The sequence below is a fragment of the Vipera berus genome (assembly GCF_964194415.1).
Source record: "Vipera berus genome assembly, chromosome: W".
Classification (NCBI taxonomy): Eukaryota; Metazoa; Chordata; class Lepidosauria; order Squamata; family Viperidae; genus Vipera; species Vipera berus.
In genome coordinates this window covers 71,621,166-71,648,622 of record NC_138210.1, presented here as the reverse complement: position 1 = coordinate 71,648,622, position 27,457 = coordinate 71,621,166, and the positions used below count along the sequence as shown (strand labels likewise).

Here is a 27,457-nt window from a genome sequence, read left to right as displayed (position 1 = left end):
GACACCATCATCTTCTGTTGTTAGACTGGATTCTGTTTCTACTTGAGAATGATGTCCTTGATTAACAGGGCCTTCAGAGTTTTGCTCATGGTTTTAGGAAGTGTGATTTAGAAACAAACAAAAATTAGCAATTAGTAACAACTTTAGAGCTGGCGTAAAAGTGTGAACTGAAGGTGTGAAAAACCCTTGATTGTTGTGCTCTGAGTTCCCAAAATTGCCATGTGAAATGTTCTCAACCATGGAGAACTTCCCTTCTTTCTCTTTTATGTCTTTTAGAGGTCCAAAAATTCTTTTACTGAGAAAAACAGGGGTATCTTAATTAAACTGGTCAACAACACCTGTAAATATTTGGTGCTCTGACAAAATCATTACCATTCAATTCTGCAATGTTGTCCAAGAGGATGAAAAAAACAGAAGATAATAGAAGATAACATAACATAACACAACACAACACAACATAACATAACATAACATAACATAACATAACATAACATAACAACGTAATATAATGTAATATAATAAAACAGAATATATAGAATATAGAATGGAATGGAATATAGAATAGAACAGGAATAGAAAAGAATAGAATATAGAATAAAATAGAATAGAATAAGGAATAAAATAAAATAGAATTAGGAATTTGAATAAAATAGGAATAGGAATAGAATAGGAATAGGAATAGCATAAGAATAGAATAAAATAGGAATAGAATAAAATAGGAATAGAATAACAGAGTCTGAAGAGGAACTTGGAGGTCATCTCTGGCGGGCTCAGGACAGGGGCTGCTCCTCTGTCCTAGTCCTATTAGACCTCTCAGCAGCTTTTGATACCATCGACCATGGTATCTTACTGCGGCGTCTTTGAGGGTTGGGAGTGGGAGGCACCGTCTTACGGTGGTTCTCCTCCTACCTCCTGGGACGTTCGCAGTCGGTGTTGGCAGGAGGGCAGAGGTCGGCCTCGAGGCCTCTTGTTTGTGGAGTTCCTCAGGGGTCGGTCCTCTCGCCTCTCCTGTTCAACATCTACATGAAGCCGCTGGGTGAGATCATTCGTGGTTTTGGGGTTGGGTACCATCAATATGCGGATGATACCCAGCTTTTTATTTCTACCCCAAACCACCCCAGTGATGCCCTCGATGTGATGTCCCGTTGCCTGGAGGCGGTTCGGGTCTGGATGGGGAGGAACAGGCTTCGGCTCAACCCTGACAAGACTGAGTGGCTGTGTGTGCCGGCATCTCGGGAAATTCAGATTATTCCATCGTTAACCATGGGGGGGGGAGATATTACCCCCCGTAGATAGGGCTCACAACTTGGGTGTCCTCCTAGACTCACAGCTCTCTTTGGAAGATCATATAGGAGCTGTGACTAGGGGGGCCTTCGCCCAGGTTCGCCTGGTGCGCCAGTTGCGGCCCTATCTGGACCGGGATGCCTTGCGCACAGTCACTCATGCGCTCATGACCTCCTGTTTGGACTACTGCAACGCTCTCTACATGGGGCTGCCCTTGAGGACTACTCGGAGGCTCCAGCTGGTGCAGAATGCAGCCGCGAGAGTGGTGGTGGTGGTTTCCCAATACTCCCATGTAACACCTCTACTCCGCAAGCTGCATTGGCTTCCAGTTGTCCTCCGGGTAAGATTCAAGGTGCTGGTTATGATCTATAAAGCCCTAAATGGCATGGGTCCGGGTTACTTACGGGAGCACCTGCGGCCGGCATCAACTTCCCTTCGTCCAGTGCGCTCCCACAGAGAGGGCCTCCTTAGGGTGCCGTCGGTCAAAGAGTGTCGACTGGCGGCCCCCAGGGGGAGGGCGTTCTCTGTGGGCGCGCCAGACCTTTGGAACCGTTTACCGGTGGAGCTCCGGATGGCTCCCGACCTTCGCTCCTTCCGACGTGACCTAAAAACATATTTATTCGAACAAGCCGGCCTGGTCTGATGGGTTTAGGGGTATTTTAACGCTATTGTATTAATTTATTGAATTGGGCTGTAGTATTTAATATTTTTTAACTTTTATATATTGTATTTTATTGTATTGCCCTGTACACCGCCCTGAGTCCTTCAGGAGAAGGGCGGTATAAAAATAAAATTATTATTATTATTATTATTATTATTATTATTATTATTATTATTATTATTATTATTATTATTATTATTATTATTATTATTATTAATGTCCAACCCCTGCTTGAGCAGAAGACCTTATACCATTTCAGATAAATGGCTGTCCAGTCTTTTCTCAAAAGTCTCCTGTGATGGGGCATCCATGACATCTGAAGGCAAGCCATTCCACTGGTAGATTGTTCTCACTGTTAAGAAATTTTTCCTTAGTTCTAGGTTGTTTCTCTCCTTGATTAATTTTCATCCATTGTTTCTTGTCTTGCCCTCTGGTATTTCAGAGTATTAAAAAAAAATGAAGCAGTATTCGTCTTTGAGTACAAAACCGTGGAAATTGAGTGATAACTTCCATGCCCTGTCCAAACAAGTTAACTCAGGCCTGTAGTAAGTAGAGCTGGGCCTAATCCTTAGTTCCTCCTCCTTTTTTGCCTTTAAAACATTAAAACTCTTACAACGCCTTGGAAAATTAATCTCCAAATCCTTTGTAGTGGTTTGCTGACATTTTCCCAGCAAAAAATGGTAGGACTAGAACTTACAGTCTCCTGGTTTCTAGGCCAGCACCTTAACCATTATAATTTCAAAAAGGTTAGGGTGTTCACAGTTGCACGTGAAAAAATATGTGATTCCTTGTTAAGCTCAGAGGCTGAAAAGGAGACAATGAGGTCAGTAAGCAGGGTTTTAAAACCTGTCATTCAGTTGAAGTGGTCTAGTACTGTTATGGAATCAAAACCACCTAGAAATCTGCAAAAGGAAAAATAAATACTTGCTTCAAGTAGTGTATGAAAACTAGAGGGATACCTTGTCATTCCTCAATAATTTGTTACCTCTACAGAGGTTGCTTAGAGACACCAAGCTGGCAGGAATAGCCAATACTCCAGAAGATAGGCTTAAGATACAGGAGGATCTGGACAGACTCGAACACTGGGCGCTATCTAACAAAATGAAATTCAATTGTGAAAAAAGTAAGGTTCTGCATTTAGGCAGGAAAAATCAAATGCACAGGTATAGTATAGGTGGTACCTTGCTCGATAGTAGTAACTGTGAGAGGGATCTCGGAGTCCTAGTGGACAATCACTTCAATATGAGCCAGCAGTGTGCTGCAGCTGCCAAAAAAGCCAACACAGTGCTAGGCTGCATTAACAGAGGAATAGAATCAAAATCACATGAAGTACTAATACCACTTTACAATGCCTTGGTAAGGCCACACCTGGAATACTGCATCCAGTTTTGGTCACCACAATGTAAAAAAGATGTCGAGACTCTAGAAAGAGTACAGAGAAGAGCAACAAAGATGATTGGGGGACTGGAGGCTAAAACATATAGGGAACGGTTGCTGGAATTGGGTATGTGTAGTTTAATAAAGAGAAGGGTGAGGGGTGACATGATAGCAGTGTTCCAATACCTCAGGGGCCGCCACAAAGAAGAGGGAGCCAAGCTATTCTCCAAAGCACCTGAAGGCAGGACAAGAAGCAATGGATGGAAACTAGTCAAGGAGAGAAGCAACCTAGAACTAAGGAGAAACTTCCTGACAGTTAGAACAACTAAACAGTGGAACCACCTGCCTCCAGAAGCGGTGAATGCTCCAACACTGGAAGTTTTTAAGAAGAGACTGGACAGCCATTTGTCTGAAATGGTATAGGGTTTCCTGCCTTAGTAGGGGGTTGGACTAGATGACCTCCAAGGTCCCTTCCAACTTATGATGATGATGATGATGATGATGATGATGATGATGATGATTTTTCAGAGTTATGGATTATTGCTATAAAAAATGTGGAACTGCACACTGCTGTCCCTCTGGTAGCTTGCAGTCAAAACTCTTGAAATTATCAGCCAAGATGAACTTCCCAGTTGGTAATTTTTGATGTTGCGATTCCAATACGATGAGAAGATTCAAAATTGAGGATGGTGAAAGGATGCTAGTGAGTGACCAAAGGATTCTGCAGCTGATATTGAGACTCAATATTGGGATTTGAGAAAACCTCTGTTTGTTGTTCCAGTTTTCCGGTGATAGCTTAATTACTTTCAACAAGTAATGTTAGCTCAAGAAAACTTAATATACCACACTGATCTTAATCAAAAAGACTGTGTATAACTGTTGAAAATGGAGACGGAAGAGAGATGCAGTAGAGTGTGGTGCAGGATTATATACATTAGATAATGTATAAACCCTATATAGCAGGAGTACAACCTCCTTTTTCCTGCTGGTGATCCCTCTAATGATACTACACAATACTGCAATAAATCAATATTGCTACTCAGTGCTTTTTTTGTAAAAAAAATAAAAGGTGCTGGAACTCACACACATCATACAACCCGTCTTGCCTACCCTACAAGGTTCCATCCAAAAAAGGTGCCCGAACTCCGTTCGGGGCATTCTATGACAAAAAAAAGCCCTGTAATGTTATTAATATTAATTTACCACAGTTTTTTTGTGACAGAACCCATCTTTTAGATGTAAATCAACCACGTAGTCATTTGTTCAATCTTAAACTAATTGATAGTAGAAGTGATTGCTAATTGCAAGTTTTTGAAGGTGTTCTCCGCCTTGGATGTTGCATGCTCAAATGCTTCATATTCCACACCCATTCATGAACAAGAATAACAGAGTTGGAAAGGACTTTGGAGGTCATCTAGTCCAACTCCCTGCTCAGGTAGAAAACTTTATTCCATTTCAGAGAAATGGTTGTCCAATCTCTTCTTTAAAATCTCCCGTGTTGGAGCACCCACAACTTCTGGAGGAAAGTCATTCCACTGGTTACTTGTTCTCAATGGCAGGAATTTTCTCCTTAGTTCTAGGTTGGCTGTCTTCATGATTAGTTTCCATCCGTTGCTTCTTGTCCTGCCTTCAGGTGCTTTGAAGAACAGATTGACCCCCCTCTTCTTCTTTTTTTTTAATTGAAAAGTTTTATAAAAGTTATAAAAAATCCCCAGAACCAACCTACCCCAAACCCGCCCCCTCTCCCTCCCCCACTTCCCAGAGCTGAGTACAGGGTTACAAATATAATAATCATAATCTAACTAACATTAACCAACCATATAAATAACCAAGTTCATAATGCGCTTTAACTCCCCTTTAACATAAATACAAGCAAAATAAAAGTATACATAATAATAATAAAAAACATAAACAAATTAAAATCCAAATTATTAAACAATACAATATCCAAATTATTAAACCATACTAATACTAAAAATAGTAATAATACCACATACTTAAAACTAATAAAAATTCCACTACAATAAACTATTAATAATAATAACAATCTAAAATTTACTCATAGGCTAAATGGAACTTTTTAGTCCCATATTTATTCTGAATATAATCTATCCATCTTCTCCAGACCAAAATGTATCTTTCTTGTGAATGATCCTTCAAATAAGCAGAAATCTTAGCCATTTCTGCTAAATTTGACACTTGAAGCGTCCATTCTTCTATAGTAGGCAAGCAATCCTTCTTCCAATATTGCCCTACCAATAGCCTTGCAGCTGTTATCAAATTCAACATTAAGTTAATTTCTTTAGTATCGCAATCTATAATAACACCCAATAAAAATAATTGTGGAGTAAACTTTATCTTTCTCTTAAAAATCTTTTGAATGTTCCACCAAATTTTAATCCAAAAAGCTTTTATATTTCTACAAGTCCACCAGATATGAAAATAAGTAGCATCTAAACTGCCACATCTCCAGCATTTAGGCTGTAAATTAGGATACATACAAGACAACTTTTTGGGATCCAGAGACCCCCCTCTTCTTTGTGGCAATCCCTGAGATATTGGAACGCTGCTATCATGTCACCCCTAAGTCCTTCACTTCATTAAATTAGGCATACCCAATTTGTGCAACCATTCTTCATGTTTTAGCCTCCAATCCCCTAATCATCTTTGTTGCTCTTCTCTGCACTCTTTCTGGAGTCTCAAAATTTTTTTGTGTCAAGGCAACCAATAGTCGAAGTGTGGATGCAATAGTCGAAGTGTGGTTTTACCAAGGCCACACTTGAAATCTCAGATGGAATCTCAGATACTGTAAAAAAAAATCTGCTTGAAGGACAAATCTCAATTTATGATATCAAGGAGGTTGATATCTGTTAACTGAGGGAAAGAAAATTATTAAGTGAGGGAAAGAAATGACAATGAGAAAAATTTTGCAATCTATGTAGACCAATGTAAACGAGTAGTTGAATATTTAGGGACGCGGTGGCTCAGTGGGTTAGGACGCTGAGCTTGTCGATCAGAAGGTCGGCAGTTTGGCGGGTCAAATCCCGAGTGCCGCGTAACAGAGTGAGTGCCTGTTACTCATCCCAGCTTCTGCCAACCTAGCAGTTCGAAAGCACGTAAAAATGCAAGTAGAAAAATAGGGACCTTACTACGGTGGGAAGGTAACAGCGTTCCGTGCGCCTTTGGCGTCTAGTCATGCCGGTCACATGACCACGGAGACGTCCTCGGACAAGCGCTGGCTCTTCGGCTTTGAAACGGAGATGAGCACCGGCCCCAAGAGTCGGAAACGACTAGCACGCATGTGCGGGGGAACCTTTACCTTTAGTTGAATATTTATCGGGCAAAATTGTATTTCAGTTGGAACTTGGAAGTTATAACTTTCCCAAATTACAAAGGCTGAACATTTTTCTGCACCTCTGATCACAAGGATATCACATGTCCTACTTAAAACTCAATTTATATAGAGATCTGGAATTGGAAACCACACTTTGCCTTAAATACCTGGGTTCTGACTCCTGTTGGGACTTTCTGATCTCTAGGAACATGTTAATTGAATTTCCCATGTCAACAAAGAGATTGTGCAGATTATCACAGACAGTCTACTCACCCAATGAAATATCTGATATCCCATTCTAGAAAACAGATAAAGGAATTGATTTATATAACTATCCAACCTGGGATAGAAAACTTTCATCATTGGAAACTGCATTCAGTGTTTTGGTGGGTAGACAATGGTTTTAGTGGCTGGGGATTGTGCTGCAAAAAGTGTATGGCTATGACATTCACACAAGTAGAAACAGGTTTTCCTATTTTCCCCTATGTCTTTTGGGACAATGTGCAATCTTGCTTAATCAAAAAGGCAATAGCATTACACTACTCACAACACATGCACAGACACACACACATGCACACAAGCAAACATGTTTTGGGTGACTAGTTATTCCTCTCTTTAACTGGATCAAGCTTGTGATTGTTTATGTTTTGATAAAACAAATGAATGCTTATTTATACTATCTGTTTTTGTGAGGATTCCTGTTAGATCTGTTTGTTTACTGTGAACATACATATGCCTTGTCTGTGCTTCTTCTGATATTAAAATTGGCTGATGAAAAGAGATGTCAAATTGGAAGACAATTGCTTAAAGCAAGAAAAAAAAAATGAGGAAGTAAATTCAAGCTTGGCTCTCTTCAGCCATACTTCCTGTTTTGAATGCACGTAGAGTAGACTCGTGAACTCTAAATGGGGTAGCAAGCTTCATCAAGCATAGCTTTTGGAGCTCCACCTTCTCCATGCCTGCAGAAATTTAGTTCCACAACTAACTAACTAACTAACTAACTAACTAACTAACTAACTAACTAACTAACTAAAGCATACTCAAGATGTTCTGAAAGGTCTGAACAGACACAGAGGCTACTTAGAAGTACAGGCCAGGAATTAAACAATTATGAAAATTATGAAAGAGTAGGATGGAAGGACACCAATGATCTTAGCATTCTTTTGTGTTATGTCTTTGTTCTTCTCTCCCAATTGCAATGGCATGCTCACACTAGTTGTACCTGTTACATGTATTTATGTATGTATGTATTTATTTTATTAAATTTGTTTGCCACCCATCTCACCATGAGCTGACATGTTATCTCGTGAAAGACAGTCATTTTGAGAAGATCATGATGTTATGGCTAGATACGCTATTTTCAACATCAAGAAACGACTGTGCCAGACTTGCAATTTGATTGCAAAAGGTGCCCCACAATTATAACAACTGCTGTAGGAACATGTATGCAACCTCCATCCATAATGTTAAAATCAACTATGTTTTCCTGGAAGTTAGTATTGCGTTCTGGAGCTGCCATGTAATTTTGAGAGAAGATGTGACTATTTTTAAGAGTCCCAGGTTTCCTGGTGCTCTGAAACACCATTTTGGAATTAAATTGAAAATGTTCTAGGATTATCATAATCATAATAGTAAAGTTGGAAGGGACCTTGGAGATCATCTAGTCCAACCCCCTGCTCAGGCAGGAAACCCTATACCATTTCAGACAAATGGCTGTCCAGTCTCTTCTTAAAAACTTCCAGTGTTGGAGCATTCACAGCTTCTGGAGGCAGGTTGTTCCACTGGTTAATTGTTCTGTCAGGAAGTTTCTCCTTAGTTCTAGGTTGCTTCTCTCCTTGATTAATTTCCATTTGTTGCTTCTTGTCCTGCCTTTGGGCGCTTTGGAGAATAGCTTGACTCCCTCTTCTTTGGGGCAGCCCCTGAGATATTGGAACACTGCTATCATGTCACCCCTCATCCTTCTCTTCATTAAACTAGACATACCCAATTCCAGCAGTCGTTCCTTATTTAGCTCGACTTCTTCTTTCTTCTTTCCCTCTTCCTTAGCCACACCAACTATGTAAGCATGGCTTGTATGCTTCTCTCAGTTACAATTTAGCTCTTGATTTCAAAATTCTTTGAGTATTTAGCATCCTTTGCCAAGCGCTCTTTTTATCATCTCGTCAGATCAGCCTTCCAGAGTTTTTTGTAGCAATGACTGAAAATTCCTTTAGTCCAATAAGGAATATAAGTGTAACTCAATAGTAGTCAGGGTTGATCTCCTCTAGGACTGACCAGTTTGATCGCCTTGCAGTCCAAGGGACTTGCAGAAGTCTTCTCCAGCACCACAGTTCAAAGGCCTCAATTCTTTGGCGCTCAGCCTTTCTTATGGTCCAGCTTTCACTGCCGTACATTGCAACTGGGAAGACCATAGCCTTGACTATATGCACTTTTGTTGACAGGGTGATGTCTCTGCTTTTTAGTGTGCTGTCTAGATTTGCCATGGCTTTCCTCCCAAGGAGCAAGCATCTTTTAATTTCTTGGCTACAGTCCCCATCTGCAGTGATCTTGGAGCCCAGGAAAATAAAATCTGTCACTACCTCCATTTCTTCTCCATCTATTTGCCAGGAATTGAGAGGGCCGGATGCTATGATCTTGGTTTTCTTAATGTTAAGTTTCAACCCAACTTTTGCACTCTCCTTCTTCACCTGCAACACGAGGCTCTTTAGTTCTTCTTCACTTTCTGCCATTAGAGTGGTATCATCTGCATATCTTAGGTTGTTGATATTTCTTCTGGCAATTTTAATTCCAACTTTTGATTCATATAGCCCTGCCTTTCTCATGATGTTCTCTGCATATAAGTTAAATAGGCAGGGTGACAGTATACAGCCTTGCCGAACTCCTTTCCCAATTTTGAACCAATCAGTGGTTCTGTGTCCAGTTCTCACTGTTGCTTCTTGACCCACATATAGGTTTCTCAAGAGACAAATAAGATGGTCTGGTACACCCATCTGTTTAAGAACTTGCCACAGTTTGTTATGATCCACACAATCAAAGGCTTTAGCATAGTCAATGAAGCAGAAGTAGATGTTTTTCTGGAACTCTCTAGCTTTCTCCATGATCCAGCGTATGTTGGCAATTTGATCTCTAGTTCCTCTGCCTCTTCGAAATCCTGCCTGTACTTCTGGTAGTTCTTGATCCACATACTGCTGGAGTCTAGCTTGTAGGATTTTAAGCATGTTTTTTCTTACCTAGGTGTAAAACCTTACTTTCCTTGCATTTTATTAGATAGGGCCAGTGGTGGGATTCAGCCAATTTGCACCAGTTCAGCAGAACCGGTAGCTAATATTTATTGCCCAGGCCCAGAATGGACTTCCGGAAGTGGCATCCCCACAGAGAACCGGTTGCTCACATATTTGAATCCCACCACTGGACAGGGCCCAGTGTTCAAGTCTTTCAACTTCTTTCTGGATTTTGAGGTCCTGATTTAAAGTAAAGGGTTAATAGTTACCTTTTTGCATGGAATGGGAAAGAGAGAGGGGTCAGTAGAAACAAGCAGAGGTTCAAAACCTAAATGTCTATATTGTTATGCAGTCTCACATAACAAGGATGTGCACATAGCTTTTCCAAACATAAGAAATGAACAAGCCTGGCTCTGTAGGATTAATACCGCTAGAGTTATCAAGTTGCAGGATTAAAAAAAAAGTGGATAAAGTGTTTTCTCTCTCATGGGTCAAAATGTCGAAAAAAAGAGTACCACCTGCTAAATTTTCCTGAGTCATGCTGCTGTTAAACTCATGGTTGTGTAGTCTCCATATCAGCACCCACCCCTGCAAAAAAAAAAAGAGGCAAGAAAATGAGCCATGTGGGACATTCTGTTGATGACAAATGAATTATGATTACTTTTTTCAGAAAGCAGAAGAAACATCTAACCGTTGAGAACCTCAAAGCTGAGAACCTCTGGCACATTTAATCTATGACATGCTATTTTTCAGGACATAATTTATTGTGGCCACAATGAAAACTCTGATCACTCCATTTCTTCCTGAAGTTTGCCGTTCATGACAAAATGGCCGACACTATCGGTTGATGGTCTCCTAACCCTTTTTCGGTAAGTCACCCTGAGAACAGATGTATCCTGTTTACACCAAGAGCTGCAGCTGAAGCTTCCAATTTGAGCCAAAGCTTTACAGTGTTAGATTCATAACTTCAGAAGAAGAACTCAGATGAGCTTTGAATAGAAACTTAACTTCCGTTTGTGTTTTGACTCAGCTAGAGGTGAAAACACCGAGTTTGGTGGGGAAAACCAAACTATAATGCATTAACCTTTTTTTTTAATGTCATGGAGACAGTTGAAGTCCACACATCGTAAAGCCACCAACATTGAGAAACATTGATGTAGGATATTCCCTGCCTGACTCAAAAGGGTGAAAATTTTTTATGTAGCACCTTGTAGTATCAACAGGATTTCCCATAGAAGATCCTCTAGGTCAAGCATACCAGGTCCACAATGATATTATGATAGCGACTTCCTCCCTTTTTCTCTCTGTTATTGAGATTGTAAAATAATAATGGACGCAAATACAGAGTAACAGAGTTGGAAGGGACCTTGGAGGTCTTCTAGTCCAATCCCCTGTTCAATGAGGAGACCCTATTTCATTCTGAACAAATGGTTGTCCAATATCTTCTTCAAAAACTCCACTGTTCAAGTGCCCACAACCTCTGGAGAAAGTGAATTAAATTTCATAGCAATCTGGGCATCAGAGTGCCTACCTGCATCATATGACCATGAAGAGTCTCAATAATCCAGGTCATGGTTGTCCCAAAGATGCTTTTTCAAAAGGCAACTGGACTTTCTTGTTTTTCTCCTTTGAAAACAATTTGCTTCTCATCCAAGAAGCTTCTTTGTTGCATCATAAAAAGGTAAAGGTAAAGGTTCCCCTGCACATGCGTGCTAGTCGTTTCCAACTCTAGGGGCCGGTGCCCATCTCTGTTTCAAAGCCGAAGAGCCAGCACTTGTCCGAGGACGTCTCCGTGTTCATGTGGCCAGCATGACTAGATGCCAAAGGCGCACAGAACGCTGTTACCTTGCCACCGTAGTGGTCCCTATTTTTCTACTTGCATTTTTACATGCTTTCGAACTGCTAGGTTGGCAGAAGCTGGGACGAGTAACAGGCACTCACTGTGTTATGCGGCACTCGGGATTCGACCCGCCAAACTGCCGACCTTCTGATCGACAAGCTCAGCATCTTAACTCACTGAGCCACCGCATCCCTTCATAGTCTGATGCATCATAGTCTGATGTATAGACTGCAGAGCTTTCTCTTCACTTCTCTCCACATCCATCCCCTGATAAAATCCTTCCCTTCCCTCCCCTTCCCTCCCCTTCCCTCCCCTCCCCTCCCCTTCCCTTCCCTTCCCTTCCCATCCCTTCCCTTCCCTCTCTCCTAGAAGGAAATGGAGCCCAGATTATGTCCATCTATAATCCTCACTTGCTACATATTAGGCACTTGATAAACACATAGATCTCTTCTTTGTAATCCATGGTGGATCTCCAAAGCAAGCAGACATGAAATACAGACAATGGAGATAATAGACAAGTGTTCTGCTCAACCCCAGATACCCAAGAGTGATGGACTTTCAGCAATAGGATTGTTCTCAATTTATGGCGCATATTGTAGTTTGAAAAATAAAGTGGATGTGAGACTTTAAATAAGGATCCAGATTTGCAACTTTGACTTTGCCCAATTTGAACCTGTGATAAAGGTGAAAACATCTTCAAGTCAAGATCCTCTCTTGGTGAATGGATTAATCTACCTATACGGTTTCTTAGGAAGGATTGGCCATTGCTGCCTTCTGCAATGTCTTAGTTGCCCAGCTTAGACTACAGTTTAAGACTTCCTGATAAGTCTTACAATGTCCATGCAATGAGAAGTTTACTGTTACAGGACAGAATGACTGTCTGCAGAGGTAACTTAGCTTATATGTGAACATTATTAAATGTTTGATTGGCTTCCATTTTATTGATTGCACTGGCCTTATGGCTGTAGTAATTTTATTTGCTTTGCTCTCAGGATTGCAATATTAGAGTGCCTCAGGGTGCCATCGATCAGAGAATGTCGATTGGTGGCCCCCAGGGGGAGGTCCTTCTCTGTGGGCGCCCCGGAGCTATGGAATCGGCTGCCAGTTGAGCTCCGGATGGCGCCCGACCTTCGCTCCTTCCGTCGCGATCTGAAGACACTCTTATTTGAACAAGCCGGCCTGGCCTGATGGGGGATGGGTTGGGTTTTATGGTCATTTTTAATATTTGTATTTACTGTTTTTAGTCGGGCATATGTTTAATTTTCTTTTAACTTTTGTATTTTTGTATTTTTTTATATTTGCCCTGTTCACCGCCCTGAGTCCTTCAGGAGAAGGGCGGTATATAAATAAAATTATTATTATTATTATTATTATTATTATTATTATTATTATTATTATTATTATTATTATTATTAATCCTAATTTACAGTCTAAATGTTGGAGATGTGGTAGTTTAGAAGCTACCTATTTTCACATGTGGTGGACTTGTAGAAATATAAAAGCTTTTTGGATTAAAATTTGGTGGAACATTCAAAAGATTTTTAAGAGAAAGATAAAGTTTTCTCCGCAATTGTTTTTATTGGGTATTGTTGTAGATTGTGATGTTAAAGAAACCAATTTGATGTTGAATATGATAACAGCAGCACGGTTACTGGTGGGACAATATTGGAAGAAGGATAGTTTGCCTACTATAGAAGAATGGGTGTTTAAAGTTTCGAATCTTGCAGAAATGTCTAAGATTTCTGCTTACTTGAAAGATCATTCACAGGAAAGATATATTTCAGTTTGGAGGAGATGGATAGATTATATTCAGAACAAATATGGGACTAAAAAGTTCCATTTAGCTTATGAGTAGATTTTAGTGGGATATTGTTATTGGTACTTTGTATGTAGTTATGTTAAAGGGGAGTTAAAGCACATTATGAATTTGGTTAATTGTATATTATGCATAATTTTTATTTAGAATATGATTATTGTAACTATAATCCTGTATTTAGCTCTGGGAAGTGGGGGGGGGGAAGTGGGCGGGTTTGGGGTGGGGGGGATTTGGGGATATATTGTAAAATCTTGTTTTTGTAAAACTTTTTAATAAAAAAAGATAGAGAATAATATATATATATATAAACTTTATGTAGCAGCAAAAGTTTTGCAGAATACTTCTAGTTAATGAGAAAATTATACACAGAAAAATAATATCATCAGAATCAGTGCAACTATAGAAGTTAAAAAAATCCAGAAAAAAAGCTATGATCGTAAGAATAGTGCGGTATACAGCATAAAACGTAGCACAATATAATGAAATGTAATGAAAACCTGTTTTAATGCAGTTTATATAGCATAAGAGGGTAACTTTAAAGCTAACAGTATAAAATAAATGCCATTGCCAGGGCAGTGTTATTCAGTTTTGTAAAATAAAAAAAGGTTAATGCTCATATGTGCTGCATCATGATAAAATCCATATATAACCTTAATCCATGAACATACAATGCACATTTATAGATAACTCTGCTTTTAGCAAAGCAACCATCGATTCTTGGACACGTCTAGATAGCGAAAACAGCAAACTAAGAAACTTTTGGGGCCTAAATGCCTAATTCAAAATAAACGAAGTAGCTAATTAAATTAGCACCAAAGGGCTGATCAAGAGAACCAGCTGTATAGCATTAAAGAGCAGATCAAGAGAAGAACAACATTGAACAAAAGCTGGTGAGTTAAGTATGTATTGGAGGTGGGGGGGAAGCAGGTTTTCATTTGCCCCCTTTTCTTAAAAAAATAAAAACAGGGTCACTCTTGAAAAGTGATTTTAACACACCAGAGGAGCCATCAAGTATTGCAATATGTCATGGCAGTAAATTAAGAACAGAACGGAACAGAACAGAACAGAACAGAACAGAATAATAGATTTGGAAGGGACCTTGTAGGTCATCTAGTCCAGCCCCCTGTTCATGCAGGAGACCCAACGCCATTTCTGACAGACGGCAGTCCAGTCTCTTCTTGAAAGCTTCCAATGCTGAAGATCCCACAACCTCTGAAGGCAACTTCTGTTCCATTGGTTGACTGTTCTCACCGTCAGAACATTTCTCCTTATTTCCAGGTTGAATCTCTCCTTGTTCAGTTTCCATCTGTCATTCCTTGTCTGGCCTTCCGGTGCTTTGGAAAATAGGTGGACTTGGTTTGGAAAGTGCACAGTATGTTTTTTCTTTCTTTAGCTCTTTGACATTCTCCCTTTTAGACATACTGTCAGGGGACAGGGCAACAATTCGGTAATTGTGTACCCATAGTGCGTTTCTTAGCATTGGTGTACTTTGGGATGAAGATATAAAGCATCCTTTCTTTCACAGAGCCTTTTTTTTTAAAAGTAGAAAACAAACTTGTTTCCTCCTGTTATTGTTAAGGCTGCCGAAGCAGAGACTGTCACATGGAAATGGATATTTTTTTGTGACATTTAATGCTTTGCCGTGACTTTCCATGAAACACGTAGCTCAGAACAGTGGTCATGAAGGATGGGTGAAAGAAATGGATGATGGAGGGGGAAAAGGTGGGATCTCATTTCATGTATGCTTCATTGATAGCAAATGGTTATTTCACCTGTAAAAAGAGGAAGAAAAAGAGGAAGAAGGAAGAGAAGGAGAAAAACAGATTAAATCAGGCACTTAGTATTAAATAATTGACCTAGTGTGGGTCTCTAGGATATCTAGCACATTACCATTGATTAATGTCTTAACTAGCTCCATTATCTTAGAACAAGTGTTATACAGGTAGTTCTCGACTTACAACCATTTGTTTAGTGACCGTTCAAAGTTATAACAGCCCTGAAAAAAAACCTGACAGCTGGTTCTTGCACTTACAACCATTACAGCATCCTCATGGTTATATGATCAAAGGTTGGGCACTTGGCAACCAGCAGGATGGCTGCAGCGTCATGTGGGGTCATGTGATCACCATTTGTGACTTTCTCAGCTGGCTTCCCACAAGCAAAGTTAGAATAACGGAGTTGGAAGGGACCTTGGAGGTTTTCTAGTCCAACCCCTTGCTTAGGCAGGAAACCCTTTACATATAGTTGTCCAGTCTCTTAAAACCTTCCACTGTTGGAGCATTCACCAGTTGTTCCATTGGTTAATTGTTCTAACTGTCAGGAAATTTCTCCTTAGTTCTAGGTCAGGCATGTCAAACTCGCGACGTCATGTGATGTCGCGTGATGTATTGTGACTTTTTCCCCATTGCCGCCAGTGCGGTTTTGACGTGACGCATCTGGCCCATGGACCGGCAGTTTGACATGTCTGTTCTAGGTTGCTTCTCTCCTTGATTAGTTTCCATCCATTGCTTCTTCTCCTGCCTTCAGGTGCTTTGGAAAAGAGGTTGACTCCCTCTTCTGTGTGGCAACCCCTGAGATATTGGAAGTCTGCTATCATGTCACCCCTGGTCCTTCTTTTCATTAAACTAGACATACCCAATTCCAGCAATGGGAGTCAATGGGACAAGCTGAATTTGCTTAACAACTGCAGTGTTTTGCTTAATGTATTATTCTCTTAATAACTGCAGTGTTTTGCTTAATAACTGGGGCTGAAAAGATCATAAAATCTGTTGAGACTCCCTTAACACCTGCTTTACTCAGCAGAGGAAATTCTGGATCCCAACTGTGTTCATAAGTCAAAGACTACCTGTAACTCTTGATAACAGAGATTAATTAGTTTATAGGCAAACCAGTAAATGCTGATACAGAAGCCCACTTTGTGCCAGGGGTCTTCAAACTTGGCCCTTTTATAACTTGTGGACTTCAGCTCCCAGAATTCCTCAGCCAGAGTGCCTGGCTGAGGAATTCTGGGAGTTGAAATCCACAAGTCATAAAAGGGCCAAGTTTGAAGACCCCTGCTTTGTGCTATGTTGGGGTATCTGCAATGCTTTCTCAAAATTCTGAATATCTGAATTGTAGTTCAAAAGGCTGAGAGATGTTTGGACTTAGCTACTGAATTGGCCCACTCAGTGCAAGGGTGAGCGAGCCCTCCAGTTATTGTTGAATTATAACTCTCAATATCCTTCACCCTTGGCTCGGCTGACAGAGGCTGCTAGAAATTGAAGTTGAGGAACATTTAAGAGGACCCAGGTTTCTCAGCCTGGGATGGTTAGAACAGAATATAGAACATTGTCAGAGTTGGAAGGGATCTTAGAGGTCTTCTAGTCCAAACCCCTGCTCAAGCAGGAGACAGCACAGATCAATGGTTGTCCAGTCTCTTCTTCAAAGACTCCAGTGATAGAGCACACACAGCTTCTGAAGGCAAACATTTCCACTGCTTGATTGTCAGGAAATTTCTCCTTAGTTCTAGGTTGTTTCTCTTCTTGGTTAGTTTCCATCCATTGCTTTCTGGTGCTTTGGAAAATAGGTGAACCCCCTCTTCTTTGTGGCAGGCCCTCAAATATTGGAACACTGCTATCATGTCACCCCCTAGTCCTTCTTTTCACTAGACTAGATATACCCAATTCCTGCCTATGTTCTAGCCTCCAGCCCCTTAATCAGTTTCGTTGCTTCTGCAAATCCATGTTTCTTTATCTATCTATTATCTATCTATCTATCTATCTATCTATCTATCTATCTATCTATCTATCTATCTATCTATCATCTATCTATCTATCTATCTATCTATCTATCTATCTATCTATCATCTATCTATCTATCTATCTATCTATCTATCTATCTATCTATCATCTATCTATCTATCTATCTATCTATCTATCTATCTATCTATCTATCTATCATCTATCTATCTATCTATCATCTATCTATCTATCTATCTATCTATCTATCTATCTATCTATCTATCTATAATTTTTATAGGGTTAGGGTTTTTATAAAATAACATTCTTAATATTTAGCAAACAGCATGTTGTCTGGGTTCACGTATTTAAAAAAAAGTAATAATTTCTATATTATCATAATCAATATGTTAGTTAATGGCTCAATAGTCGTCTTCTTACTGGTATATATTCAATGTTACATAGTACATATTATGTTCCTTTCTCTCTATCTCGTTTTTCTAGCCATTGATAAAAATTGTCCCATGTTCTAACACTGAGTCTTCTTTCTCTTTTATCTTGAATGTCAATCTGTCCATTTCTGCACAATCTAAAATTTTCTTAATTAATTCTTCTGTTGGTAAGTTTTCATTTTTCCCAATATTGGGCAAATACTATTCTTACTGTGGTTAATATGCAAATCCATGTTTCTTTTGCTGTGATGGGTAGATTACTTATTTACAGCAGGGGCATGTCGAGCCCTTCGGGTTCGACAAACTCGCCGGGAGGGGGATTCGGCTCGCAGCCCTCGGCAACAGCAGCGGCCACGCCCACACCCTCCAGCTGTCCGGCGGGCGAGCTGCCGTTTGCCGCCGAAAGCCCAGCCGGCCCCAAAGCCCCCAGCTGACCGGCGGGCGAGCAGCCGTTCGAATGCCCAGCCGCTCCTACACTCACCAGCTGGCCGGGGGGGAAGCGGCCGCGCGCCGCCGAAGGCCCCGCTGCTCCCATCACCAGCTGGCCGGGGGGGAGGCAGCCGCGCGCCGCCGAAGGCCCAGCCGCTCCCAAGCTCCTCAGCTGACCGGCGGGCGAGCAGCCGTGCGACGCCGAGAGTCCAGCCGCGCCCACACCCTCCAGCTGTCCGGCGGGCGAGCGCCGGACCCACGGGCGTGCCGCTATCTGAAAGGAGGCTGAGGGCGGTCGTGAGTGGCTGCAGGATGGCTACGCCGGGGCAGCCAGCAGGGAGACGGCCGGCAGCGACGCAGGGTGCTGAACAGCTGCACCCGGACCTTGGGGGCTGCCAGGGGGTCATGGGGATGGCGCGGGGAGATGCATTGGTGGAGGGGAGCACACTCAGGTTGTTAGGAGGGGGGTGGGCTTGTACTTACCTTCACGCTGGGAAGCACGGTGCCGGTGGAGGGAGCTGGGCGTGGGTTGAAGGAGTAGGGGGGTGGAGTATTTACGCAGGCCAGGCGGATGCTGGTCTGCACGAGGGAGGGGTGGAGTCTAGGGGTGGGGCTGCTACCTAGTTACAGATTCAGAATAAAAGGTGCGTTGAGAGCGTGTGGCTCTCAACGCTGACTTTGTTAAGGTATAGAGATCCTGCTATTAAAGGTACTCTTTCCAGTCATCCGTACTTCGTCGTGGTTTTTCCTGTGGGCTTGTCAATCCGGCGAAGACGAGGAGTTGACAGTAAGTCAGCGTTGAATTAGCACAGCGCTCCTCCTGTTGGGCTTTGATTTCTGCCTGTCTCCATGGCTGAAGGGACCCAGGGTGGGGTGCCTGTGGCAGGAGAGGAGGGGCCCGCTGGGGTTGCTGTGCCTCCTGAGGGGGGGGACTTGGCAGAGGTCCCACCTGTGGTTCGGCCTAAGGTCCGGGACCTTGGACCAGCACCAAAGGAAGCTGAGGCCTCGGAACCAGCTGCTCAGGAGAAGCATGGGGATTGGTGGCTCAGCCCTGTTTTGAGTCGGCCAGCGGCTGGACAGGACCAACCGTCCAGAGGGAAGGGGTCCCTCTGGGAGTGGAGAGAGCGTCGTGCCACCGACGAAGGAGGAGAGGAGTGGAGCTACACCACGGCTCCTGGCAGCTACACGATGGACATCCTGAGGGACCATTTTGGAGAACCTCGGCCGTGGACCCCCAGTGACAGCGACCTGGAGACCGGTAGATGGGCACAAACCAGGGCCGACCAGGAGCGCAGAAGCCAAACCCGGTTCCGCTTGGCGAGTCCCCGCTTCCGGGCCCCGCAGGCTCCTGGTACCCCGCAGGTCCCGGGCCTTCCGCCGCCGGGACCGGCGGCTGCTCCTGACTTGGGGCCCCCAGGACCTGGTAGAACAAGACCGGGGGGTGCTGTGCCCGCAGGAATACTGGGTTGGCAACAACCAGGGGTTGCACAGGGGCTGGGAGGCCCGGCAGGTCCTTGGGGAGGGCCTGCGGGCTGGGGCCCACCACCGTTGCCTGTAACCTTTGATGGCAACCCCGATCGTTTGGCCCTGTTTCTTGGACAAGCCATCCACCATCTGGACCAGTATGGTCCTTTGTATACATCCCAGTGGGGGATGGTGATGGCCGTCACTACGGCATTGCAAGGGGAGGCGGCGGCTTGGGTGGCGAACCTCTACGGCGACCGTGCCCGTGAATTGGGGGACGTCGGCCTTTTCCTCGAAGCTCTGCGGATACGCTTCGAGGATGTGACACGCACGCATCGAGCGGAGGCTGAGATCGTTGGCCTGCGGCAGAACGGCCGTCCAGCAACAGTTTATGTGCAAGCCTTCCGTGAAGTGGCCGGCAGGCTCAGTTCCTGGCCAGAAAGGATGCTGGTTCACCAATTCCGGGCCGGTCTGGATGATCACCTCCTCCGGGCTTGTATCGTCCGTGGAATTCCTTCCAGGCTTCAAGACTGGCTGCGGGTCGCGGTTGAGCTGGATGTGGCCTTACGGAGTTGCCAACGTCGTGTACGGTCTGTAGGAGACTCCTGTCAGGTCCCGCCAAGGGCACAGGGCCCGGTGCAGAAGCCGTCGCCTTCGTCGCTGGGTCCTACTGCCCAGCCCCCGCGATCCGTTTTGCGGTGCTTCAGGTGCGATCAACCAGGGCACCGCGTGGCCGCCTGCCCAATACCTGCGTCCCGGGTGGTCGCAGCAGCAACCCCGGCAAGGGGCACAACCCCCGGGCGCTTTGCAGAGCGTTCCCGGGCCTCTCGGCAGGCCGTGGAGTTAACACCAGGAGGAGACGGCCAAACGGAAGGGGACAGTGGCATCGATGTAGACGTGGAGATGTACGGGCATGGGGAGAGACCAGAGGAGGACCCCATGGTAAGTGCCTCGGTTAGCCCATTTGCAGTCCCGGTTACGTTAACAAACCCCGCCACGGGGGAGGTGGTGGTGGTTAAGGCTTTGATTGATTCGGGCAGCACGAGGTGTCTAATCAGCCGGAAGGTGGTGGCTAAACTGGGTGTTAGGGTGGTACGGCTAAGGAATCCAATACGGTTCCAGCAGGTGGATGGGTCCCTTCTGGGGGGGGTACCTATCACCCATGTCACAGAACTTGTGCGGCTGGATATGGGGGAGCACTGGGAACGGTTACGGTTCATCGTGGTGCCCTCCATGACGGAGGAGGTGATTCTGGGGCTAACGTGGCTGGATAGGTGGGGCCCGACTATCTGGTGGGAGGGGGGTTGTCGACACCTCCGCCTAGGGGTTGGGCCACAGCCCCCTGATCATGAGCAGCCAGGGCCGTCTGGCCCGCCAGGGAAGCTGGAGGAGAAGTGCAGGGCTGGGGCAGAAGTACACGTACCACCAGAGTACGCCGAATTCCTCGAAGTGTTCAGCGAGCAGGAATGCGACCTCCTGCCTCCCCATCGACCGACGGACTGCGCGATCGAGCTGGAGCCGGGGGTCAAACTTCCCAAGCCCCGGATGTATGCCATGACCCCACCGGAGATGACAGAACTCCGGAACTACATTGACAAGAACCTCGCACGGGGGTTCATACAACCAGCTCGCTCGAGGATGGCAGCACCGGTTCTTTTCAGGGAAAAGAAGGACGGGGGCCTGCGTCTTTGTGTGGACTACCGGGGGGTCAACGCAGTGTGTGTTGAACATTTGTACCCGCTACCCCTAATGAAAGACATGTTGTCCCACTTGGCTAAGGGGAGGGTGTTTACCCGCTTGGACTTACGCGAAGCCTATTATCGGGTGCGAATCAAGAGAGGCGACGAGTGGAAAACAGCGTTCAACTGCCCGTTGGGCAGCTACCAATTTCGCGTAATGCCTTTCGGTCTCCAGGGGGCCCCCGCCGTTTTCATGCAACTAATAAATCAAGTGTTGCATGAACATTTATACAGGGGGGTGCTCGTGTATCTGGACGACATCCTTATTTATACGGAGACCATGGACCAACACGTTGCCCTTGTGCGCCAAGTTCTGCGGAAACTCCTAGAAGCACGATTGTACGTGAAATTGTCAAAATGTGAATTTCACGCGTCTCGACTGGACTACTTAGGCTATCGGGTCTCGGCAGCCGGGATTGCAATGGATCCAAAGAAAGTGGAGGCTATACTGCAGTGGCAAGCCCCGGGGACCAGACGGCAGCTGCAGAGCTTCCTGGGGTTTGCCAATTTCTACCGCCAATTTATACCATCGTTTGCTGCAGTGGCTCTTCCATTAACAGACTTGCTAAAAACCAAGACGTTGGCGGTGAAACCACGGCCTGGGATGCGGGTATCGTGGACCGTAGACTGTCAACAGGCCTTCGAGTCCTTAAAAGGTCTGTTCACCCGAGAGCCCATACTCCTGCACCCTGACCCAGCAGCGCCTTACGTCGTGCAAGTAGATGCTAGCGACGTGGCGGTTGGAGCTGTCCTTTTGCAGCACAACAGTAAAGGTGCGTTGCAACCCTGTGCTTACGCGTCTAAAAAGCTATCAACCACCGAACGCGCCTGGGCTATCTGGGAGAAGGAGGCCTACGCCGTTCGGTGGGCGTTGGAGACGTGGCGGCATCTTCTAGAGGGGGCAGAAAAGCCCTTCGAAGTATGGACGGACCATAGGAATCTAGAAGCCCTGCAATCCCCACGTACGTTGGCCCCTAAGCATGTACGGTGGGCCCTGTACTTCAGGCGGTTTAGGTTTACCCTGAAATACGTCCCAGGGGGGAAGAATTTCCTGGCGGATGCCCTCTCTCGGCTTCCGCAGTATGACAACCAGCGGGAGGAGGTGGTGCAAGCTCTTATCCCTCCTCTCGGCCCAGAGAAGGTACAGGCAGTACAGAACGGGGTTGCGGATGAACTGGTACCGCAGCTGAAAAAGGCCCTGGAGGGAGATGGCTGGTTACGGCAGCACTCGCGGCTACTAACACGACGGGACGACCTGGCCTGGTATGGGAGTAAGATATACGTGCCAGAAACCCTGCGAAACACTGTGCTTTATAGGTGTCATGATGCCAAGCAGGCCGGCCACCTCGGGTTCCTGAAAACACTGCACCTCGCTAGGCGTCAGTTCTGGTGGCCCGGGATGAGGCGGCAGGTCAAAGAGTATGTCCAGCGCTGCCGCACCTGTGCCATGGCGAAAACCCAGCCCGGAAAGCCGGCAGGGCTGTTACAGACGGTGGCGGACCCCTACCGGCCATGGCAGGACATCGGGATGGATTTCATCGTAGACCTACCAGAGAGTCGGGGATACACCATCATCTGGACCATAGTTGACCTGTTTTCCAAGCAGGTCCATTTTGTTCCGTTAAGGGGCTTACCCTCGGCCCGGCGTCTGGCCTGGCTTTTTATAACCCACGTGTACCGTTTACACGGGGCGCCTAGACGTATTATCTCGGACCGAGGGGTACAATTTACCGCCAGGTTCTGGCGTGAATTTCTCCAGTTCATCGGGTCATCCCAGGGACTAAGCTCGGGGTATCATCCCTGCACAAACGGCGCGGCAGAACGAGCCAACGCGGCGGTGGAGCAATACCTACGCAGCTATGTCTCGTACCAGCAGGCAGACTGGGCTGACCTATTGGCGTTTGCAGAAATCGCCCACAACAACGCTGTGCACAGTAGTACTGGTCTCCCACCGTATACAGTGGTGTCTGGCTACGATTTCCCTCCTGTTCCCGAGTGTGACCAGGGGCCGGCCTCCTCTTGTCAACCCCAGGAGTGGATGCTACAAGTCAGAAAAGCATGGGCGGCGACCAAACAGGCTCTAAACAAGCAAGCCAGTATTGTAAAAGCCCAAGCGGATAAGAAGCGCCAACCGTTCTACACCCCAGGGGTTGGGGACTGGGTGTACTTATCCACAAAATACCTGAGATTACAAATACCTAGTAAAAAGCTGGGCCCTAAGTACATAGGCCCCTTCCAGGTAACCCACATCGTCAATCCGGTCACGGTGCGCCTTCGGCTGCCTAAATTTCTAGGCAAAGTGCATCCCGTGTTCCACGGCAGCTTACTGAAACCAGCCCCTGTTCCTATTCGGGGGGAGCCAGTCGGGCCGGGGCCTGTGGGTGATGGGCAATACGAGGTACAAGAAGTCTTAGACTCCAGGATGCGGAGAGGGCGACTGCAATACCTGGTGCTGTGGAAAGGATACCCAATAACTGAGGCATCCTGGGTGGCGGAGTCAAACGTTCAGGCCCCTAGATTGGTTAAGGCGTTCCACCAGAAGCACCCTGGTAAACCCTCGGGAGGGGGTCGGGGGGGATCTGCTGCTCTCCTTAGTGCTTGTCTGACTTCTCTACCTTGCCTTTCAGGAGGAGCCTTGGTAGGAGGGGCCGACTGTCGAGCCCTTCGGGTTCGACAAACTCGCCGGGAGGGGGATTCGGCTCGCAGCCCTCGGCAACAGCAGCGGCCACGCCCACACCCTCCAGCTGTCCGGCGGGCGAGCTGCCGTTTGCCGCCGAAAGCCCAGCCGGCCCCAAAGCCCCCAGCTGACCGGCGGGCGAGCAGCCGTTCGAATGCCCAGCCGCTCCTACACTCACCAGCTGGCCGGGGGGGAAGCGGCCGCGCGCCGCCGAAGGCCCCGCTGCTCCCATCACCAGCTGGCCGGGGGGGAGGCAGCCGCGCGCCGCCGAAGGCCCAGCCGCTCCCAAGCTCCTCAGCTGACCGGCGGGCGAGCAGCCGTGCGACGCCGAGAGTCCAGCCGCGCCCACACCCTCCAGCTGTCCGGCGGTCGTGAGTGGCTGCAGGATGGCTACGCCGGGGCAGCCAGCAGGGAGACGGCCGGCAGCGACGCAGGGTGCTGAACAGCTGCACCCGGACCTTGGGGGCTGCCAGGGGGTCATGGGGATGGCGCGGGGAGATGCATTGGTGGAGGGGAGCACACTCAGGTTGTTAGGAGGGGGGTGGGCTTGTACTTACCTTCACGCTGGGAAGCACGGTGCCGGTGGAGGGAGCTGGGCGTGGGTTGAAGGAGTAGGGGGGTGGAGTATTTACGCAGGCCAGGCGGATGCTGGTCTGCACGAGGGAGGGGTGGAGTCTAGGGGTGGGGCTGCTACCTAGTTACAGATTCAGAATAAAAGGTGCGTTGAGAGCGTGTGGCTCTCAACGCTGACTTTGTTAAGGTATAGAGATCCTGCTATTAAAGGTACTCTTTCCAGTCATCCGTACTTCGTCGTGGTTTTTCCTGTGGGCTTGTCAATCCGGCGAAGACGAGGAGTTGACAGGGCAATTGAGAAAGAAAGACATGGCGACAATCTATTTCTGTGCTTTGATTTCCTCTTTTACCTTGATGAAAGTGACTAGGCCGCCGTAAAATATGGCCAGAATGAAGAGAACAATGAAGGTGAAAACTTTATTCCAGACACCATTGGCTTCTTCCAGCTCACTATATTCATCTTCGCTTTCATGGCGGATGTCACAGAAGGCAGCTCCCATGAGGGTACAATCCCAGGAATCTGAAGAATGGAGGGGAAAAAAAATTGAGAATTACGTTTCTGAAAAGCCAACAAAAGCCAACAGAAAACATTGGATGGACTAGACAGAAGGAGACAGCCATTATCAATTTCTATTTTATCATTGATTTAATATGTATATGGGTAGTCCTCGACTTACATCCATAATTCGGCCTAGCCATTACTGCAGTACATTACAATGGTTGTAAAATGGGTAACTACATGTCCAACCTGATTTTCAAACTATTTTGTTTTTGTGGCCATTGTTAAGCGAACACCACGGTCATAAAAAAATGCGACAGTTGTTAAGGGAATCCATTGTTCACTATGGGCTTGGGTTTTTTTTGCCAGAAACCAGAGGTAAATGGTGATTTCTGGCAAAAATGCCATAAATTGTGACCACGTGACTTCAGGATGCTGCAAACATCAGTAAATGTGGGCCGGTTGCGGAGCACCCTAAATGCGATCACACGACCACATGAGGGCAGCCATCAACATTTCAGAATTGAGTTGTACGTATCTTTTATGGGGTCCATCATAACTTCAAACAGTTTTGAAATGACTGGTCAAAAGTTCGAGGACAACCTGTAACTGCCTTGGTGGAGCAGTGGGCTAATGCCTCCTTAAGTAACACCAGCTGCCTGCAATTAGTGCAGGTTCGCATCCCACCAGGCTCAAGGTTGACTCAGCCTTCCATCCTTCTGAGGTAGGTAAAATGAGGACCCAGATTGTTGGGGGCAATTACAGTAAGCTGACTTTGTAATAATGCCGCTTGGGGGAGGTGTGAAAGCCCTAATAAGCAGGCATATACATAGAATGAAGGCTACTGCTAAGTTTGTAAGCCGCCCTGAGTCTTCGGAGAAGGGCGGGATATAAATGGAATTAAAATAAAATAAAAATAAAATAAATATGATATTTCATACCACCAAGAACCAAATGTTCAGGGCGAGTTACAAAAACGAGACTCAAAAGTATAAAATAATCAAAACAGATTTAAAGCAAGATCAATGCAATCCGTGTCGTGCCTGGAGAATGAACTACAGAATCCTCATTCCCCAAATCATATCATTCAATATCAAGCCGGTCTTGAAAGCAGCAAGGAGAAATAATTAGCATCAAAAGTCGTGTTCAAACGTAAGGAAAAAGACTACAAACATTTTTTTTGAGGGGTGGGCTGGGGTGGGGAGAAACACACCAAATGCATATCAAATGAATATCTGTGGGAATCTATCAGCCACAATAAAAACTCCACAGCCCATATAGCATCTTCGGGGCATTGCATTAACCTAAATCATGGCTCTTGTTGGTGTAAACCAAGGTGCCAATCAAAGAAGAGAGAAAGAAACATCCAACGCGTAGACATTATTTTAATGTAAAATGGAAAGATACATAAAAAGTGCCTTATAACAAGAGCACCACAATTGGTGTGGTTGTTGGAGTTGTTGTTGTTGTTGTTTTTACCAGTTAAGAAATTAGTTGTTCTAGCGATTATGTTTTCAGAAGAGACGTGCGCTACAAGGCATCTGTAGGAGGCTCCCATCATCCATTTGCTGGTGGGGATTTCAAGCATGCTTAGCAAGGAACATGTTTGTTTCTCGTGATCGCATTTCATGCCGTGGGCGTCGTGGCCTTTAAAGGACAACTCTTGGTTCTCTTCTTCCCACTTCAGAAATATTTCATCTGGATAGAAATCTTTCGCTATGCACAGTAGGGTTACATTGAGGTCTTCACTGGATGACTGACGCTGGAGATCCACTTTGGGGGGTTTCACAGTCCCTGGATTATCAAAGACAAGACAACATGTTTGGGAAACAAAAGGTGCTGGACTCTATCATCTTTGTACCCTGACCTGTATTGAGAAGGGTTTTTTCCCCTCTCAGAACTACTATTTAATTTTTTTTTCATGTAAGGTTAAAACTCCCTTTTTATGACCCTGTAATCCCTTAATTCGGGGTAGAGTCAGGGTGACTGGATGGAGCTGAGTGTTTACTGTCCGGCTGCCCTTCCTGACTCCTACAAGGAGTTCACAGCAGTTTTTTTTTCCTTTGCCCCCTGGGAGAAAAATATCTGCCGCTGCCTAGGACTGAACTCTCAAGTTTCCAAGTGGGAGGCAAGTGCCTTCACCACTAGGCTACCATGCCTCTCACTTTTCAGGTAAGGATGATGGGTTAGAAATCTTCAACATTCCTGCCATCCTTGTCAAGCTATGACTTCTGGAATTCTGGTGGAATTCTTAAGTTAAAGGCCATCATTATTTATTTACAGGTATGTATCAGATTTTTTTTATCCTGCCTTTACTACTTTATAAGTACTTTAAGGTGGTGAACATACATATATTTCTTTCTCCTCTTTCCCCT

General features: G+C 45.3%; 2 gene segments (V, D, J or C); both read right to left on the bottom strand.

Annotated features, from left to right (window-relative positions):
* The window catches only part of LOC308676833 (Ig gamma chain C region-like), an 89,461-nt gene that overhangs the window by 11,646 nt on the left and 50,358 nt on the right, over positions 1-27,457 (bottom strand).
* LOC308676671 (Ig heavy chain C region, membrane-bound form-like) overlaps positions 13,872-27,457 on the bottom strand; it is a 62,536-nt gene continuing 48,950 nt past the window's right edge. The window contains exons 8-10 of the C gene segment in view: positions 26,562-26,876; positions 24,934-25,103; positions 13,872-15,305 (exon numbers count right to left, since the gene is read on the bottom strand).